This window comes from Cyprinus carpio, chromosome B9, assembly GCF_018340385.1.
Source record: "Cyprinus carpio isolate SPL01 chromosome B9, ASM1834038v1, whole genome shotgun sequence".
NCBI classification, from domain to species: Eukaryota; Metazoa; Chordata; class Actinopteri; order Cypriniformes; family Cyprinidae; genus Cyprinus; species Cyprinus carpio.
Genome location: NC_056605.1, coordinates 30653094 through 30662553, shown reverse-complemented (window position 1 = coordinate 30662553; position 9460 = coordinate 30653094). Strand labels below are relative to the sequence as shown.

Here is a 9460-nt window from a genome sequence, read left to right as displayed (position 1 = left end):
TTTTTTCCCAATTCGGTTGTAACTCGTGTCACACATAAAAAGCAACCACTTTGAGGAGCGTAGCTGATAGGTACCAGAGCAAACAGAGAGGAGGTTACAGAGGTACAGTGGAAATTTGCCAAGTATAGCTTTATAAATAAAGATATACCAGTGCTGTTGTTTACGAATTTTAAGTGATGTCCAACCAACTAAATCATAAAGAATGCAGTGATGGGTAAGGGACTTTGTATTTGTTATGAATCGTAGTGATGCATGGTAAACGGAATCTACATGACGCAGGATGGAAAATGCAGCATGCATGTACAATATATCTCCATAATCAATTACAGGCAGAAAAGTAGCTTCCACAAGTTTCTTCCTAGCACTAAAAGTAAAGCAAGATTTGTTTCTGTAATAGAAGCCAAGCTTGACTTTAAGTTTCTTAACTAAAGCAGTAATATGTTCATTGAAGGAAAGCTTATCATCTATCCATATCCCCAAGTACTTGTATGAAGACACTCTTTCAATTGATTTCCCATCTAATGACAAAAATGCCACAATTGTCGAGTAGCTGTGCTCGAGCTTTTGAGAAGACCATAAACTTTGTTTTCTGTGTATTTAAAAATCAATTTTAGACTGAATAATGTGTATTGCAATGCCTGAAATGCAGTCTGAAGTTCCTGCACTGCTACTGAAATGGTGGAAGCCTGGGTGTAAAACCACTGTATCATCAGCGTATAAATGTAATTTGGCTTGAACATCTCTATCCAAATCATTTATAAAAATTGAAAACAAAATGGGTCCTAAGATTGATCCTTGAGGGACACCTTTAGTTATCTCAAGAAAATCAGATTTATAACCCTCAGCATAAAACACATTGAATACGATCTACCAAATAATTCTGGAACCATGCAACAGCCTTCTCACTTAAAACCAATTGAACGTAGTTTGGTCAATAACAATCCATGATCAACCGAATCAAATGCCTTAGAAAGATCAACAAATAATGCAGCAGAATGTTGCTTCTTATCTAAGGCCCCAATAATATCATTTGTCACTAATGTAGCAGCAGTGATAGTGCTATGGCCACTTCTGAACCCTGACTGAAAATTATTTAAAATATTTTTGTCAGTCAAATACTGTTTTTAACTGTACATTCACAAATGATTCCAAGATCTTTGACAAAACAGAAAGTTTTGATATTGGACGGTAATTATTCAGTTCTGATGGGTCTCCACCTTTATGTAAAGGGAGAACATAGGCTGCCTTCCAACTTTTAGGAATGGAGTTAGAAAGAAGACTCAAATTAAAAATATGCGCTATGGGCTCAGCAATAATATCAGCTGCCACTTTTAACAGAAAGGGATCCAGATTTTCTGTACCTGCTGACTTTTTGTGATCAATGTCTCTGAGGGCTTTATGAATTTCTGAAACTGAAATCGGTTTAAAATTAAACAATTCCCGATTTACATTTTCAGATGCTGACATGGCTGGACATGGGACAGATTTTAAAATAGGCCTGTTACAATTTTGGTTTTAATGGTTAAAAATTGATGGATTGAAATGTTTGTAATGTTTGTTGTGGAAACCATTAAAATTTTATGTGATTTTATTTTACAATTTTCTCAGTAAGGAGATAAGCCTACATGAAGTCCCCCCCCCCCCACTTGTGCCCCCTCAAAAATGATGCCCCTGACACTACAATACAAAATTTGAAAAAAAAAAAATGTAAAAACAATGAAACATGATGAAACATTTATTTTATTACTTCTAGAGATTGCAGGGATACACGACATTGTGAAAAATAACTGAATCAACAAACGCTGCTTTATCAGGCATTACATGCAAGATGCAATGAAAATGACAAAAAATCTAAAAATTTCTGAAGACAGTCGGTTTCCTTCTGTAATACAGTGATATACAAACACCTGCACTGGTTTTTGATTTTTAAACGTGCAGTGCTCATGTTTATTCAACAAAGTCAAAGCCTTTTGGAAAATCGATTTGTGGCGGCCCGCCACAATTAAATCAATATATGGGAAACCCTGTATCTATCTATCTATCTATCTATCTATCTATCTATCTATCTATCTATCTATCTATCTATCTATCTATCTATCTATCTATCTATCTATCTATCTATCTGTCTATCTATCTATCTATCTATCTATCTATCTATCTATCTATCTATCTGTCTATCTATCTATCTATCTATCTTACTAATTTTTTATCGTACACTCTCAGAAATAAAGGTAGAAAAGCTGTCACTGGGGTGGTACCTTTTCAAAAGGTACACTTTTGTTCTTATTAGGTTCTAATATGTACACTTTAAGTACTAATATGTACCTGTTGTGTTCTGAAGACGAACAAAGATTTTCCAAGTTTGGAACTACATGGGGCTAAGTAATTAATGACGAAATTTTCATTTTGGGGTGGAGTATCCCTTAAAATTTTCTATAATTGGTCTAAAAAAAGTGCTAAATTTACCTTCATAAAACTTGCAGAAACCCTGTTATATTATGTAAATATAAAGTGCATTTTATCCCCCCATGAAAACATTTGTTTTAGATTTCGTTTTAAAAATTTATCTTTACAGACGGAGGAGGCACCTAATGCAGGAGAAGCAGCGCTCTCAGTGCTGATGTCTCTGAAGAGGAACTGTATCTTCTGGTGCGCGTGCTGAGTGTTGGAGGATCCGTGGACAGCGGTCTCCAGTATCTCTTTACCGAAGCACGCTCTCAGAGACCCCGGGGCTGCTTGCCTTGCCTCACTGGGGTCCGTGGGGCCCATGGATGCCCTCCACTCCTCCAGCATGTTGTCCTTGGTCAGAACCATCATCGTACACGGGCCGCTGCGGAGAAACAAACCATGATTTATCTTGACCTGTGTTCTGCATGAAGCCTTCCAGATCAGTTTAGTCATGTTTAATGGTGTAATCCACCAGCTGTCTGAAGAAGGGTTTGTCCCGGTGCTCTTTATAAAACTCTTCTGCCATCTCTCTGGACAGAACCATGTCCTTCAGACGGGAGATGGTGAGTCCTCTGCCCCGAATCTCCTCCAGGATCTCCTCTGATATGAGCAGAAACAAGCCAAATAAACAGTGAGTTTCTTGTTATTAATATTCTTACATTTTAATTTCATATACACTACATTTGTAAGTCAAATGTAAGTAAAACAGTAAACTGTACTGTTTGTCAGTAAGAATAAGCAGCATTAAACTGATCAAAAGTGACAGTAAAGACAATAATGTTGCAAAAGACTTTTGAACTTTCTATTCTTCTGTGAAACCTGAGAAATCAAATGTATTATGTTTCCACAAAAATATCAAGCAGCGCAACTGTTTTCAACATTGATAATAATCAGCGGAGTCCTAAACCATCTTTAAGAATCATCTCTTCCATCTTTATTTGACCTTCTAACTCTAGCACTCTCTATTCTAATTCTATTTTAGCTATATAGCTTTTTTATTCTTTTTCTATCTAGTTGTTTTTTTTTGTTATATATATATATATATATATATATATATATATATATACTATATATATATATATATATATATATATATATATATAAAAAAAACCTTGCTACATGTACTGCATTAGGTTAACTGAGACTTAGCACTATCATAGCACTTGCATATCATTGCTCTTTTGCTGATTTTGATTGCTTCTATTGTCTTCCTTTGTAAGACGCTTTGGATAAAAGCGTCTGCTAAATGTGAATGTAATGTCTTTCTGTCTGTTTCACCACTCATAGCCACCTTATTCTGCAAGGGGTGTTGATACACAATTTCATTGACACAGAACCAAAAGCTAAAACTTTCGGTCTTCTGCCATTGTGTCAGCACTGCTGTGATCTAGTTGTATTAAAAGCATCAGTCTGAACCATACAGCTCAAACACGGAGCTAATATCCCTCTCCACTCTTTGGTCTGTATCCAGGGTGACTGCTGATATGATACCCTTGTGTTGGGTGTCTGGTTTGATGACAGCGAGCATGTCCTCCGGTGGAAAGAAGAAGCCGATCTCCCTCTCCGCCTCCTCTGAGCTTCCACTGCTGTGAAGCTGATTAATGCTGGAGCTCCCGCAGGAAAACTGGGCTCGCAGACTACATCAGAACCACATACAGAGAAACGATCAAGAGCCCACTGACCATTTAAACACATCTATTATAAATAATCATGATATGATACACAATAACACACTGAGTCGAGCAAATGAGGGAAACGTCCTGAAGAAATCAAACTATTATAAATCTCAGTTTACCTGGATGGGGTCTTTGGGTCCCAGGATGTTCCTTCAGTGCTCCACGGCTCGCTCCTTCACTAGCGCTAATGCTAACACAGGCCCGCTGTGAACGACAGCAGAGACTCTTCATCACACGCTGTAAGTCTTCTGGCTTCTTCATGTCTTTTACACATTATTTTCATGCAATTAGCAACTATTTAGCTAAGATTACAATTAAGCTTAATTTGAAGATAAAAAAATTACTTTTTTTATAGTCCTCTTCAGATTCGATAAGACAGCATTCATAATTAAGAATGAATAGTATGTTTTATAACTAATAATTATATTAATAAATAAGAATTTTGATAAAACGGGAGTTGTTTCAGTATCATTAATATATTCCATTGTAGTTTTTGTTAATGTTTTGAATTAGAATTTATTGTTATATTTTGTTTGCACTGTAAATTTAAACTTTTAATAATTTTGGTTTTGTCATTTTTTTAAAAATATGTATTTATAGTATAATCACCCTGCACTAGCAGTCAAAAGTTTGGACACATCTACTTATTCTTTATCATGACACTTTCACACATTGTGGAATAACAGTAAAGTCATCAAAACTACTAAATAACACAAATGGTGTTGTTATTGTTAACGAAAACTAAAACTTGTTTCAGTTAACTGACATAACGTTGAAATAAAATATTATATGAAAAATTCTAGATGATGCCTTGGCAACTAAGTGAAATAAAATAAGTTGAAGTGCTAAAACTGAAATAAAAATAGAAATAGAAATATATATATTTTTAAAACTATAAAAAATTAAAAAAAAACTAATTAAAATAACAATGAAATAACTTATAAAAATGGCAAAGCACTTAAAATTACTAAAATGAAAACTTAAAAAAATGCTAAAATAAACTTAAACACTTATAACATGATATTTTTTCAACGATATTTTTTATAAAATGTAATATTTAAAATATTATTAAAATATGTATAATTATTTTAATACAAATTAAAATAGCATGTAACTAATGATAGAATAAATGAAATGTAAATAAACCCAAATAGAAATATGTATTTAAAAAAAAAATCATAAAAATGGAAAAAGCACATAAAATTAATAAAACCTAAACTAAAATTAAAATGAAAACTGAAAAATAAAAAAAAGCTTAAATCATTATATTTATATAAAATATATTTAAAAATCAATAAATAGTTTAAGAATTAATGCAAATTATAATACTATAATATAATAATACTCATAAAAATAACACTGAAATGGATGTTTGGGAATGATGTAGCGATCAATAAATGTCAGTCATATGTACTGTAGGTTGACTCAAAGTGTTACATTGTGGCTTTAGATCAAAAGTTCATGAGTCAAGTGTGTCTAAACTTTTAACTGTCTTGCTGTGAGTTAGTTAAAGCACTCATTGAAAGCAGGAGTATCTGTCTGCGCATGTAAACGTAATGTTGGCACATGCCTCTGTTTTCCCTGGCAGCGTCTGAGCGGATGAGCGCCAGCGTCCTCTCCACATGCTCCTGTTCCGGCCCGGCCCGCTCCGAGCCCGAGTCCGCCATCACCATCCTGAAGTGGGGGAAGAAGAACGCCAGCTCCCTGCTGGCCTGCTCGCTGTCGCTGCTGCCGTGTAGAGCGTTCAGAAGAGTCTCGGTGCTGTACTGAGCCCGCAAGCTGAAGAACGGAGAGCGGCCAGAGAGGAGAGCAGGGAAGGATAGATGGATAGATGGAAGGGTGGAGAAGCAGAGAAAGAGAAGAGCAGATGGTCTCACTGCTGGTTCTCGGCCAGGGCAGAGGGAGGGAGGCAGGAGTCCACACAGGATGTGTTGTGCTATAACTGTAAGAGCTCAAATCTGTGAGCACAATATGGAACGACAACGCAACGCCCTCGTACCACTTTTAGATTATATTTAATTACAAAATTACATTATACACACATCAGGGAATCACTGAGACTCTATGTTAGAGACCATTCTCAAGAGAGACCATTCTATTATGTATGACTGACACAACAAAATTTTGAGAGTTTTATAGGAAGTTTTATTATAATATAATAATTTAATATATATATATATTTTATTATTAATAACTTATTTAATAGACATTCAAGTCTTTTCATATTTGTTTTAAATAAATTACATGTATTATAATTTATTTCATTGTTATTTACATAAATGAATGATCTGTTTATATATATATATATATATATATGTAAAACTAAAATTTAATTATAAAAAATTTAATTATTTTAGTATTAATTCTATACTGTTATAGTATATGTACACTATATATATTTTAAATTAGCTTCTATGTGTAAGTTTTTTAATAAAATGAAACATATACTATTAAGTATACACTATTTATTAATATTTTATTTTATATTAGCATCTGTTTTATATTTTATAGTTTTTATTTTAATTTTAGTTTAAGTGTTAGCAATTTTATGTGCTTTTGTCAATTTTATTAGTATTTGTTTTTTATGTTTCTATTTAGCTTTATTTTTATTTCAGTTTTAGTAATTTTAAGTACTTCAGCTTAAGAGTTATTTTCAGATATTTTTCTTTTTTCTTTTTTGTGATTTTGATTTGAGATTTGATCTGATTTGATTTGATTTGAGATTAGATCTTTCTTTTCATTACCATAATGTGAATATCAGAGCGGATGCGTATGTTCATGTGTCTCTCCTTCATAAAGTCTATATATTTCTTTTCCTGGGAATGAAGTGCCTCTCCGGCTGCATCCTCCTGGCCTCTTCGACATCCGGTGGACCGATGAATTCCTGCCAGGCTGGGATGACGTCCTCACAGCCCTCCGTCTTAGAAATGACCAGGCCATGCGACGGGCCGCTCGACATAAACTGGATGAGCTCCTGAAATAAGGCTGGAAAAACACACACTTCACATGACACACTGGCATTCTGCCACTACACACCATCAGCAAAAACAGTCAAAAACGTGCTATTTTTAGACTTTTTCTTCATTTAACCTCTGTGGCTTTGTGTTGATAGAAGTCTTGAGCTTCTGCTTCACTCAGCGTTCTCTCCTCATGAAAGAATCATCCCGAATCTAGAAACAAAATATGCATTCAGGAATAAATAGTGTTCAGCTGTTTATCCATGTGGCAAATATCATATGAATATAAGCAACTTTAATGTAAGATGCAACAATGTAAGTTCTACATCATTTGTTTTACCTTCATATTGTTCCAAACGTGTAAATATTAACAGCATAAAGGTTTCAAATGACTGATTCTGAAAAATAATGACAACTTTCATTTTTAAGTTCATTTATCCCTTAAACTAAGCTCTTACCTTCATAATAATCTCATCTGCTTTGCCGTGTGCCACCACATCTGGCTTGATTATTGCCACTGTGCAAGACTTTTTAGCTAAAAAGACAAACCAGAGCAGGTAAATTCAGTCAACAGGACAATTACAGTTAATGTAATAACATTTAATGAAGGAAGATCATTACCAATCACATCTTCATCATATGGGTGATCTTTAATTGTCATCATTCACCTCTTCTTCCTCAGTTAAACCTTCATCTGTCACCTGGAGTGACACTCTTTCATGTTACTTCTTTAGAAGTGCCCTAACAATAAAGGATAATTATTTCTGATGTATAATAATGATAATATTACAATATATAATTAGATTGTTATTAAATTATTTAAACAATTAAATCATTATAATTATATTTATTATATAGATTAAAAGATCCCTGACAACAATAAGTGATAATTATTTCACAGACTCACAGAGGTAATATATCTCTCTCTCTCTCTCTCTCTCTCTCTCTGATATATATTATCTGATTGATGTGAGGTGTGATAACCATAGTATAAGCGGAAAAATTGACTTCAATTATTCCTCACATAATTGAGAGCTATCAATTTAACATTTATTAGACTTACAACTAATACAACTTACAACTAAACAACAACTAATTTAAGTGAACTTAAAACAATCTTCACATAAACCCCATTAAATGTCACCCGTGCCCTTCAGCAAGTATAGAAAATATAATTTAATAAAGTTATCAAACACTAAATTCTAAATTAAAAAGAGATAAAGCTTAAAACTACAGAAGTCACTGATTTCCTCTTTTTTTTTGTTCCTTGATTAACAGACATCGCTATGGAAGCCTGTTTCTGCCACTGAATACAAAATAAAGAAGGTAATTGCGACTTATCTCACAATTCTGACTTTTTTTCTTGCAATTACGAGTTTACATCTCAGAATTGCGTCATATAAACGTTTTTTTTCTCAGAATTGTGAGATATAAACTCACAATTTGCGAGAAATAAAGTATAAAATATAAACTCGCAAATCTGACTTTTTTTCTTGCAATTCTGACTTAATAACTCGCAATTACGAGTTTATATGACACAATTCTGACTTCATTTCTCATTTTCTTATCAAGTTCAGCAGCGGCAGCTCTTAAAGTAGCAGCCAAAATATCCTGATAACCAGCTGCTGTGATGTATCGAAGCACGTTTCCGATATAAACGTGCAATTCTAACTTTATAACTCACAAGTGTGAGTTTATATTATGCAATTCTGAGAAAAAAAGGCAGATCAGGCAATTGTGAGACATAAAAACTCTTTGTGTTCAGTGGAGGAAACGTGCTTCCATACATCACAGCAGCTGGTTATTAGGATATTTTGGATGCTACTTTAAGAGCTGCCGCTGCTGAACTTGATTCGGATCTGATACTGCTTTAAATGAGACTAATAAATAATAAATACTTACATGCACAATTTTAAGGCAGCTTTTAATTGCCTTTTTTTTGTAACTTCGTGGCTTAAGTGATGACATAACCATGACATTACATGCTCGGAGTTTCTTTCCTGCTTTGTAATGTAATGATACATACATATATATGTATATTCATCCAGATTCAGGCTTCATCTGTTGTCCACACAGTAATAACGGCAGGAGTGTGGAGTAACTCACCGCCCTGCGTGCCGCCCCGTGTCCTAGGACGTTCTTCTCTTTGCTCAGCTCTTCCTGTATCACCCTCTGCAGGAAAGGAGCATTTGGTCCCCGCAGAACAGACACCAGCTGCCCACCCTCCAACATGACAACACCAGCCCATCATGTACAGCACAGACGAGGTGTGAACACCATCTCACAGCAACATGTCACTTTCACAACAGCACATATTTCACAATTAAGCCTGTTTTTCACTGAAGCTTATTTCCACCACTGAATAAAAGTATAAAGAAG

General features: G+C 34.4%; 1 pseudogene; it reads right to left on the bottom strand.

Moving 5' to 3' along the window:
• Nucleotides 1-2306: 2306 nt before the first annotated feature.
• LOC109083852 overlaps nt 2307-9460 on the bottom strand; it is a 15959-nt pseudogene continuing 8805 nt past the window's right edge.